This window comes from Triticum dicoccoides, chromosome 5B (assembly GCF_002162155.2).
Source record: "Triticum dicoccoides isolate Atlit2015 ecotype Zavitan chromosome 5B, WEW_v2.0, whole genome shotgun sequence".
Classification (NCBI taxonomy): domain Eukaryota; kingdom Viridiplantae; phylum Streptophyta; class Magnoliopsida; order Poales; family Poaceae; genus Triticum; species Triticum dicoccoides.
Genome location: NC_041389.1, coordinates 14,717,242 through 14,727,728, shown reverse-complemented (window position 1 = coordinate 14,727,728; position 10,487 = coordinate 14,717,242). Strand labels below are relative to the sequence as shown.

Genomic DNA, 10,487 nt, shown 5'->3' with positions numbered 1-10,487 from the left:
TGGTAACTCTAAATAAAAGGCTACGAAATAAATGGAGACTAGCTAAAGGCGAGGTGATGATATGTGTTGGAAGTATTTCCAAGGTTGATGTGATCAAACATCGCACGCTCCCTCTACCATCGGGATCGGTGTTAAACCTAAGTAATTGTTATTTAGTGTTTGCGTTGAGCATAGACATGATTGGATTATGTCTATCGCAATACAGTTATTAATTTAAGGAGAATAATGTTTACTCTGTTTATTTGAATAATACCTTCAATGGTCTTCCACCTAAAATGAATGGTTTATTGAATCTCGATCGTAGTGATACACATGTTCATGCCAAAAGATATAAGATAGTAATGATAGTACCATATACTTGTGGCACTGCCATTTGAGTCATATTGGTATAAAACGCATGAAGAAGCTCCATGTTGATGGATCTTTGGACTCACTCGTTTTTGAAAAGATTGATACATGTGAACCATGTCTATTGGTATATACGCATGAAGAAACTCCATGCAGATGGATCGTTTGGACTCACTTGATTTTGAATCACTTCAGTCATGCAAATCATACCACATGGGCAAGATGACTGAAAGGCCTCGTTTTCAGTGAAATGGAACAAGAAAGCAACTTGTTGGAAGTAATGCATTTTGATGTGTGCAGTCCAATGAGTGCTGAGGCATGCAGTGGATATCATTATGTTTTTACTTCACCGATGATTTGAGTAGATGCCAAGTGTATTTACATGATGAAACAAAAGTCTGAATTGTGGAAAGGTTCAAGTAATTTCAGAGTGAAGTTGAAGACCGTCATGACAAAAGGATAAAATGTCTATGATATGATCACAGATATGAATATCTGAGTTGCGTGTTTGGTACACAATTAAGATATTGTGGAAATTGTTTCACAACTAATGCAGCCTCGAACACCATAGTGTGATGGTGTGTCCGAACGTCATAGCTGCACCCTATTGGACATGGTGCATGCCATGACATCTCTTATCGAATTACCACTATCGTTTATGGGTTAAGCATTAGAGACAACCGCATTCACTTTAAATAGGGCACCACGTAATTCCATTGAGATGACACCGTGTGAACTATGGTTTAGAGAAAGCTAAGTTGTCGTTTCTTGAAAGATGGGGGCTGCGACGCTTATGTGAAAAAGTTTCATCCTAGTAAGCTCGAACCCAAAACGGATAAATGCATATTCATAGGTCACCCAAAACAGTTGGGTATACCTCCTATTTCAGATCCGAAAGCAAAAGTGATTGTTTCTAAAACGGGTCCCTTCACGAGGAAAAGTTTCTCTCGAAAGAATTGAGTGGGAGGATGGTGGAGACTTGATGAGGTTATTGAACCATCACTTCAACCAGTGTGTAGCAGGGCACATGAAGTTGTTCCTGTGGCACCTACACCAATTGAAGTGGAAGCTGATGATAGTGATCATGAAACTTCGGATCAAGTCCTACCAAACCTCGTAGGTTGACAAGGATGTGTACTACTTCAGAGTGGTACGGTAATACTGTCTTGAAGTCATGTTGCTAGACAACAATGAACCTATAAGCTATGATGAAGCGATGGTGGGCCCGGATTCCGACGAATGGCTCGAGGCCATAAAATCTGAGAGAGGATCCATGTATGGAAACAAAGTGTAGACTTTGGAAGAACTACTTGATGGTCGTAAGGCTGTTGGGTACAGATGGATTTTAAAAGGAAGACAGACAATGATGGTAAGTGTCACCATTAAGAAAGCTTGACTTGTCGCTAAGATGTTTTCCGACAAGTTCAAGGAGTTTACTACGATGAGATTTTATCACTCGTAGCGATGCTAAGAGTCTGTTGGAATTATATTAGCAGTTACTGCATTATTTATGAAATCTTGCAGATAGGATGTCAAAACATTGTTTCCTCGATGATTTTCTTGAGGAAAGGTTGTATATGATACAAACAAAAGGTTTTGTCAATCCTATAAGATGCTAACAAGTATGCAAAGCTCTAGCAATCCTTCTAAGGATTGGAGTAAGCATCTCGGAGTTGGAATATACGCTTTGATGAGATGATCAAAGATTTTGGGTTTATACAAAGTTTATGAGAAACTTGTATTTCCAAAGAACTGAGTGGGAGCACTATAGAATTTCTGATGAGTATATGTTGTTGACATATTGTTGATCAGAAATGATGTAGAATTTCTGGACAGCATATAGGGTGATTTGAAAAGTGTTTTTCAATGGAAAACCTGGATTAAGCTACTCGAACATTGAGCATCAAGATCTATAAGGATAGATCAAAAACGCTTAATAGTACTTTCAAATAAATACATACCATGATAAGATTTTGAAGGAGTTCAAAATAGATCGGCAAAGAAGGAGTTCTTGGCTGTGTTATAAGGTGTGAGTATTGAGTAAGACTCAAGACCTGACCATGGCATACGAGAGAGAAAGGATGAAGGTCGTCCCCTATGCTTTAGACGTAGGCTCTAAAGTATGCTATGTTGTGTACCTCACCTGAAGTGTGCCTTACCGTGAGTCAGTCAAGGGGTAGAAGAGTGATCCAGGAATGGATCACAAGACATCGGTCAAAGTTATCCTTAGTAACTAGTTGACTAAGGAATTTTCTCGATTATGGAGGTGGTAAAAGAGTTCATCGTAAAGGTTTACGTCGATGCAAACTTTGATACTAATCTGGATCACTATGAGTAGTAAGCCAGATTCATATAGTAGAACAGTCATTTGGAATAGCTCCAAATAGAGCGTGGTAGCTGCATCTACAAGAAGACATAGAGATTTGTAAAGCCCACATGGATCTGAAAGGTTCAGACCCGTTGACTAATAACCTCTCTCACAAGCGAGATATGATCAAACCCCATGGGTGTTGAATTCATTACAATCACATAGTGATGTGAACTAGATTATTGACTCTAGTGCAAGTGGGAGACTGTTGGAAATATGCCCTAGAGGCAATAATAAAATGCTTATTATTGTATTTCCTTGTTCATGATAATTGTCTATTGTTCATGCTATAATTGTATTGACCGGAAACCGCAATACATGTGTGAATACATAGACCACAACATGTCCCTAGTGAGCCTCTAGTTGACTAGCTCGTTGATCAACAAATGGTCATGGTTTCCTGACCATGGACATTGGATGCCATTGATAACAGGATCACATCATTAGGAGAATGATGTGATGGACAAGACCCAATCCTAAGCATAGCACAAGATCATGTAGTTCGTTTTCTATGAGCTTTCCTAATGTCAAGTATCATTTCCTTAGACCATGAGATTGTGCAACTACCGGATACCGTAGGAATGCTTTAGGTGTACCAAATGTCACAACGTAACTGGGTGGCTATAAAGGTGCACTACAGGTATCTCTAAAAGTGTCTGTTGGGTTGGCACGAATAGAGACTGGGATTTGTCACTCTGTATGACGGAGAGGTATCTCTGGGCCCACTCGGTAATGCATCATCATAATGAGCTCAATGTGACTAATGAGTTAGCCACGGGATCATGCATTACGGAACGAGTAAAGTGACTTGCCGGTAACGAGATTGAACGAGGTATTGGGATACCGACGATCGAATCTCAGGCAAGTAACGTACCGATTGACAAAGGGAATTGCATACGAGATTGATTGAATCCCCGGCATCGTGGTTCATCCGATGAGATCATCATGGAACATGTGGTAACCAAGATGGGTATCCAGATCCGGCTATTGGTTATTGGCCGGAGAACGTCTCGGTCATGTCTGCATGATTCCCGAACCCGTAGGGTCTACACACTTAGGTTCGGTGACGCTAGAGTTGTTATGGGAAATAGTATGTGGTTACCGAATGTTGTTCGGTGTCCCAGATGAGATCCCGGACGTCACAAGGAGTTCCAAAATGGTCCGGAGGTGAAGATTTATATATGGGAAGTCCAGTTTCAGTCAACGGAATGGTTTCGGGGGTTATCGGTATTGTACTGGGACCATCGAAAGGTGTCCGGGGGTCCACCGAGTGGGGCCACCTTCCCCGGGGGACTTAATGGGCTGAATATCAGAGGGTACCACCCCCCTAGTGGGCTGGTGCGCCCCCCAACGGCCCAAGGCGCCTAGGGTTTGGAAACCCTAGGGGAGGGGGCGCCTCCACCTTGCTTGGGGGGCAAGTCTCCACCTCCTGCCCCCCCCCCTCTAGATGGGATCTAGAGCGGCCGGGCCCCTCTCCCCTTCACCCTATAAATAGAGGGGGGTTGGGAGGGGCTGCAGCACCCTTGCTTTTGGCATAGCCCCTCCCTCCTCCAACTCTTCCTCCTCCGTAGTGCTTGGCGAAGCCCTGCATAAATACTACGAGCTCCACCACCACCTTGCCATCATGCTGTCGGAGTTCTCCCTCATCTTATCCTCTCCCCTTGCTGGATCAAGAAGATAGGAGACGTCCCCGGGTTGTACGTGTGTTGAACGCGGAGGCGCCGTTCGTTCGGCGCTAGATCGGATCTTCCGCGATATGAATCGCCGCGAGTACGACTCCATCAACCACGTTCTTGTAATGCTTCCGCTTAGCGATCTTCAAAGGTATGAAGATGCTCATCCTATCCCTCTCTCGTTGCTAGAATCTCCATAGATTGATCTTGGTGATGCGTAGAAAATTTTGAATTTCTGCTATGTTCCCCAACATCCTCCTCACCCCTTCCCCTCCTCCCTCCCTTGCCGCCGTCTGAGGCAGCCGCCAGGCAAGCCCGGGGCGCTAAGGATGGTGGCGGCAGGGCCTCAGTTGCCCTGCTCCTGTGTGGGGTACCCCGGATCTGGAGTGGCGGCTCCATTCGCAAGGCACGGCCGGCTAACAGCCGTGCGGGTGGTGGATCCGGTGTCCCGGCCGCGCGGGCGGCGGGATCCGGTGGTCATTGGCGGTCAGCGGCGGCTTCTGTGACGGTCGGTGTGTACAATTTGGCGCCTCACTTCCTGTTGGTCGCCTGTTCTGTATAGGAGGTGCTGCTGGTGGCGGAGATCTAGTTCGGGCGAAATCCCTGGCTGGCCATGATCGGCTGCGTCGATGACGACGCTTGAGGGCGCAGTTTCCCTCCTTGGAGGCGTCGGTATGGACTGATCTCCTCACTTCACCTTCCCCTAGGTTTCCCGGGCAAAAGCCCTAACTCCGTTGGGCGGCAGCGGCGCTCACGGCATTGTTCCCTTCTTGAAGGCACCGCTTTTGGAACCTTGGGGTTGGGTGACGCTTGTGGGTGGTGGGCGATGGCGGTGGTGCGGCCCTTTCCTAGCATGGATTTGCGTTCGTTGCTTGGATATGGAGTCGCGTAGGTGGAGGTCATCGACAGGCGTTGTGGTGGCGTCAATGGCGGAGGACCTGCCAAGGCTCGCGTACGGGGAGGTCGTCGTTTGGCGTCGTGGTGGCGTCGATGGCGGAGGACCTGCCAAGGTTGTCACCTCAATCTGCTCTGAAGATAGAATAATGGAAGATGGCGGCGACGACACATGTGACTGCGTCAGGTTTGAGCCCCGGACCCGGCAGATGGCTTGGTCGGGGCCTCCGTCTTTAGATGTTAGGCTTAGGTGAGAGGTATGGGTATGTGGCCCAGCTTGCACCCCTTCATCATTTGGATAGGAGTAGTGGCAGATGCTGCCAAGATGACGTATTCAGGCATATTGTTGTTATACTTTGTAAGGTCCTCAAGAATAATCAATAAAAAGGCCGTATGCATCTCCCAGATGCAGAGACCGGGGGTCATCCTCCTTTTTGAAAAAAAAGATAAATTTAGCATATAGAAACAATTTCAATAAAGCTTAGATGTTTCATCGCAGCTGCTAGTTTCGCTGTGGAATGAGAAGAAATAGCTTGTGTTTCCACAAAAAAAAAGTCGAACATATTAAAGAGTTCAAAAATGCCACGTTAGAAACATCTTGTAGGAAGTGGTTGGCTAGATTGCAGCATCGTAATTCCTCGCATCTCTTGTCCAATAGTGACAAAGATGACAAGTATGTTGGTGGACAGAGGCACAGGTTGTACCATCGGTGGATAACGAAATTTTTAGTATTGTGTGAAGGTGACTCAAACAAGGTAAATGTTACTTTTAAGGGTCAATTGAACAACATGTGCATCCCCATGCCATCAATTAGTGTCATCTGCGAAAAGTCTACAAGGAGAAGAGATGCATATGTGGATGGCCACAATGGAAGAAAGAACCCAATCACATAATATATTTGACCAACTCCTCATCCTTGAAAGCATCTCCACCACTACAGTCTCCTTCCCCAACGTCTCTTCCCTAAGCCTGATACCATGATTTTTTTTGCGCATACCCTGATACCATGAATTGATCAATACCTCATAGCAAATCTCAAGTTCATGCCAATGAGCTCTGAGAGTTGTTGGGACATCAAGTAACAACAGTTCTAGGGTCATAGGATCTGGCTCAACCGAGCTCCGGCGAGCTGAATTCATGGCCGACGAGCCCAAATTGGCAAAGGGGTGGTGCCTCCGTTGTTGATAATGAGAGGTCATAGAAAATCAAGATTTCTCGATGTTCTATATGATGTTCCAACGTGTTGCAAGTGTGTACAGTGTTTGTTGTTTAGACATGAGTATCCCGACAATGTTGCACACATGTCACAAATATTTCGGTTTTTATATATGCTTCCAGAGGATTTTCACTTACTGCAGATGCATTTCTTTGTCTTTGTGAGTGTTGGTCATATTTTGCACACATAAATTATTCATGTTGCTGGTGTTGTGACGTATTTTTCAACACTTGCAACAGTAAGGATTTATTATCGCATAGAATGATTTGTTGCATGGGCACATTTGACACGCTACGACACTTCTCGTTGAGATCCCATATCTAGCACTTAAAAGAATCCAACAGTGGAGGAGGTGACTGGTTTTCTTTTTCTTAGTCAACCAAGTAACACCTAGGGATAACCATTTGATAACATATGTGTCGAAGAGTATGTCATGACACCATAAAAGGTAAAGCACCGAGAATTGGTCAACTTGCCCAGGAAATGTTCAACATTAAGGCGCTACAAACAGTGGTCCTATTACAATGCACAATTTCTGCTTCCCATCCCTTGCTTGGGAGGTACCGACCGGCTCGATGAGGCTAGGAGAGCAGCTCCTATATGTTGCTAGCTGCCATGCACCAGCTTCTCCAGATCCAGATGTAAAGTAGTGGACGGTGTGATGCATGTTTAGTCTAGATACTACTTGCTAAACCAGCTTATTAAAAGACTTGATTATCATTCGGCTTGCGCATAGTACATTTTTTCCTCGTAGTTTTCTCGTAGATACATTGCATGATACATGAATGGTGAGTTACATGGTTTCTCATAGCATGATTATTTGCATATACAAATTTGAATACTTTTCTCTATATAGGATTTACATATATAGAATCTACTACCACTTTGAGAGCTCGCGGATCTGTGTATGCGTCTTGATCCTTGTACAAGAAGTCCAACATCCGTGTCGAATTCACCACTGCCTCGAGGAGCGGCGCTGCCGGCCGCACAGCAGCTGGCTTGAGCAGCTCCTCATTGATGTCCATCCATGACTCCTCTATGAGCTCCCTGAGCTTTTTGTATGCATCTTCCTTTGCAGTGTAGTTGTTCTCCTCCATGCATGCTTCCACCGTTGACATCACAGATCTCTCGCCAGAGCACTGTTCTTGTTCTCGCTGATTTACGAGGGAAAAAGAGGGTTATGTTAACAAAGTTATCGCGCATTCTATTAATATGGCTACATGCAGCAATGCATCAATTGATGCAGTTACCAGGGTGTACTTTTCTAGTTAAATAACGTTTCTATTAGTTTACCTATATTGTATAGCAAGTCGTTTGTATGACACTACTAGGAAAAGGGCTATAGATAGGATTGATACTAATGGCGCACCAGGTAAGCAGTGCACCACTACTATATACTAATGGCGCACCGGTTGCTGATGCGCCATTAGTGTGGAAGACACTAATGGCGCACCGTACACTCGGTGCGCCACTAGTATTAAAAAAATTCCAATTTTCCATACATACTAATGGCGCATCGGGTCTAAGTGCGTCATTACTAGTTCTAACTAGTAATGGCCCACCTGGTGAGAACTACTAATGGCGCACATTTCTACAGTGCGCCATTAGTATATATATTTTCTTTTTTTACTTTTCTGCAAAACTACTAATGGCGCACCACCTGCAGGTGCGCCATTAGTAACCAGGGTTACTAATGGCGCATTTGCTGGTGGTGCGTCATTAGTAACCTGGGACCCCAACAAGATATTTTGGACAGCCACATACCTACCCACTCACTTTCCCCACTTCATTCCCTCCACCTCCTTCTCCAAGCTTTCGGCTGCCTCCTCCTCCTCACCTCATTTCCACCATAGATTCATCAAAATTAAGTGGTGAAATTACCTTTTTTTGATAGGTAAGTAAGGGGAAAGCTATCTTCATGATGTAGATCTACCTTTTTTCTCCCTAGCTCGCTCCAACAACGTGCACATGCACTTTTTGTGGCCTAGCTAGATCTATGTATGTTTGTGGTGTTGCATGTGTTTGTGGTGTTGCATATATGTTTGTGTTTGCAGGTACCGGTATTTGAAATGCGATAGTTGCCAATATTTTTCCGGAATGTTGATTCATTTCCGTTTTGGCGAGAATTTTGGCACTATGCATTCTTTTTGGTCCTATTTTTCGGGAAGGTCATGCCAAAATTTTTCTTGGTTCTAAAATATCGTTTTGCTCTACCCCGCAGGCCACCATGGTCCGCACGATGACCGTAGGCATCGTGAATAGGTTCTTGAGCTCCGCGAAGGCCGAGATGCTTCAAAAGAACGAGACGGAGATAAGATGTTTGTGTCGAAGATGCAAGCTGAAGAGCCTTATTGCGGACCCGGATTCCGGGCAGGTGCGGGACCACCTGCTCTTGCGTGGTTTCATGGATGGATATTGGTGGCAAGGTGATGAAGATGACTATGAAGTCATCCATGGGGGGCGGGCAAGAAATGAGGAAGGGCAACAAGACAAGTACCACCACGGCGAGGGCGGGCGAGAAGACAAAGAATCTCCAGGACATGATCACGGCCGTGATGCTCTACACAGTCATCATGTAGAAGATGTCGTACATGATGATGAGGAAGATCAAGACGAAGGGCATGATCATGAAGATGAAGATGCCGGAGCAGACGACGATGGAGGCTGGGTGCAGGACCCTCATATTCAAGAGCTGCTTCTCAAGCAGACGGATAACGCAAGAGCTGCCGCCCGAGAGAAAGCCAAGCTGGATCAACTTGAGATAGACGCGGTTACTCCATTGTATGAAGGATGCAGGCCCGAGGATACCCGCCTAAAAGTAACGCTCATGGCTCTAGAGATGAAGGTAAAACACAAAATGACCGACGCATCCTTCGACGAGAACATGTCATTCTGGCACGAACGTCTTCCCAAGGGGAACAAGTTCCCGACCAGTTTCGAGGAGGCGAAGAAAATCGTGTGTCCTCTGGATTTACCGCACGTAAAATACCATGTGTGCATGAACAATTGCATCATTTATCGGGACGAGCACGCGGAGTCTACCATATGTCCGGTGTGCGGCGTCACTCGATACAAGAAGAGGAAGAAAGCTCCTCGAAAATCGGTGTGGTACTTTCCGATCACTCCTCGTCTACAGCGGTATTTCGCGGACCCTAAGGTAGCAAAGCTCCTGCGTTGGCACGCGGATAGGGAGGAGAAGAAGCGGGAAGATGACGGAAATGATCCGGAGATAAATAAAAAAGACAAGATGCTGAGTCACCCTAAGGATGCGAGCCAGTGGCAAGCGTTGAACTTCGAATACCCAGAATTTGGGAAGGATCCAAGGAACATCGTGCTGGGCACGAGCACCGATGGAGTCAATCCGTTTGGCAACCAGAGAAGCACACATAGCACCTGGCCTGTGTTTGTGTGGATGTACAACCTTCCCCCTGGTTGTGCATGAAGAGGAAGTACATTCACATGAGTATGCTAATTGAAGGACCGAAACAACCAGGGAACGACATCAATCTGTATCTGGGGCTGCTGAAGGAGGAGCTAGACACTACTAGGAAAAGGGCTATAGATAGGATTGATACTAATGGCGCACCTGGTAAGCAGTGCGCCACTACTATATACTAATGGCGCACCGGCCGGAGGTGCGCCATTAGTGTGGAAGACACTAATGGCGCACCAGGCACACGGTGCGCCACTAGAATTGATTTTTTTTTCATTTTTCCATACACTCTAATGGCGCATGGTGCCAAACTGCGCCATTACTAGTTCTACCAAGTAATGGCGCACCTTGTAAGCAATGCGCCAATAGTATATAAATTTTTTTTTATTTTTTTACAAAACTGCTAATGGCGCACCGTGTATATTTTCATGGACACTTTTTGATCTCGATCTCGATCCCACCGCAACCCTCCCCCGCTCCACCGCCGCCAACGGGCACCCCCCGCACCCTCCCCCGCTAGCTCCACCGCCGCCGACGACCCACCGCAACCCTCCC

The 10,487-nt window shown here is 45.8% G+C and overlaps 1 pseudogene; it reads right to left on the bottom strand.

The window, feature by feature from the left end:
- Positions 1-7,347: 7,347 nt before the first annotated feature.
- The window catches only part of LOC119308887, a 26,359-nt pseudogene continuing 23,219 nt past the window's right edge, over positions 7,348-10,487 (bottom strand).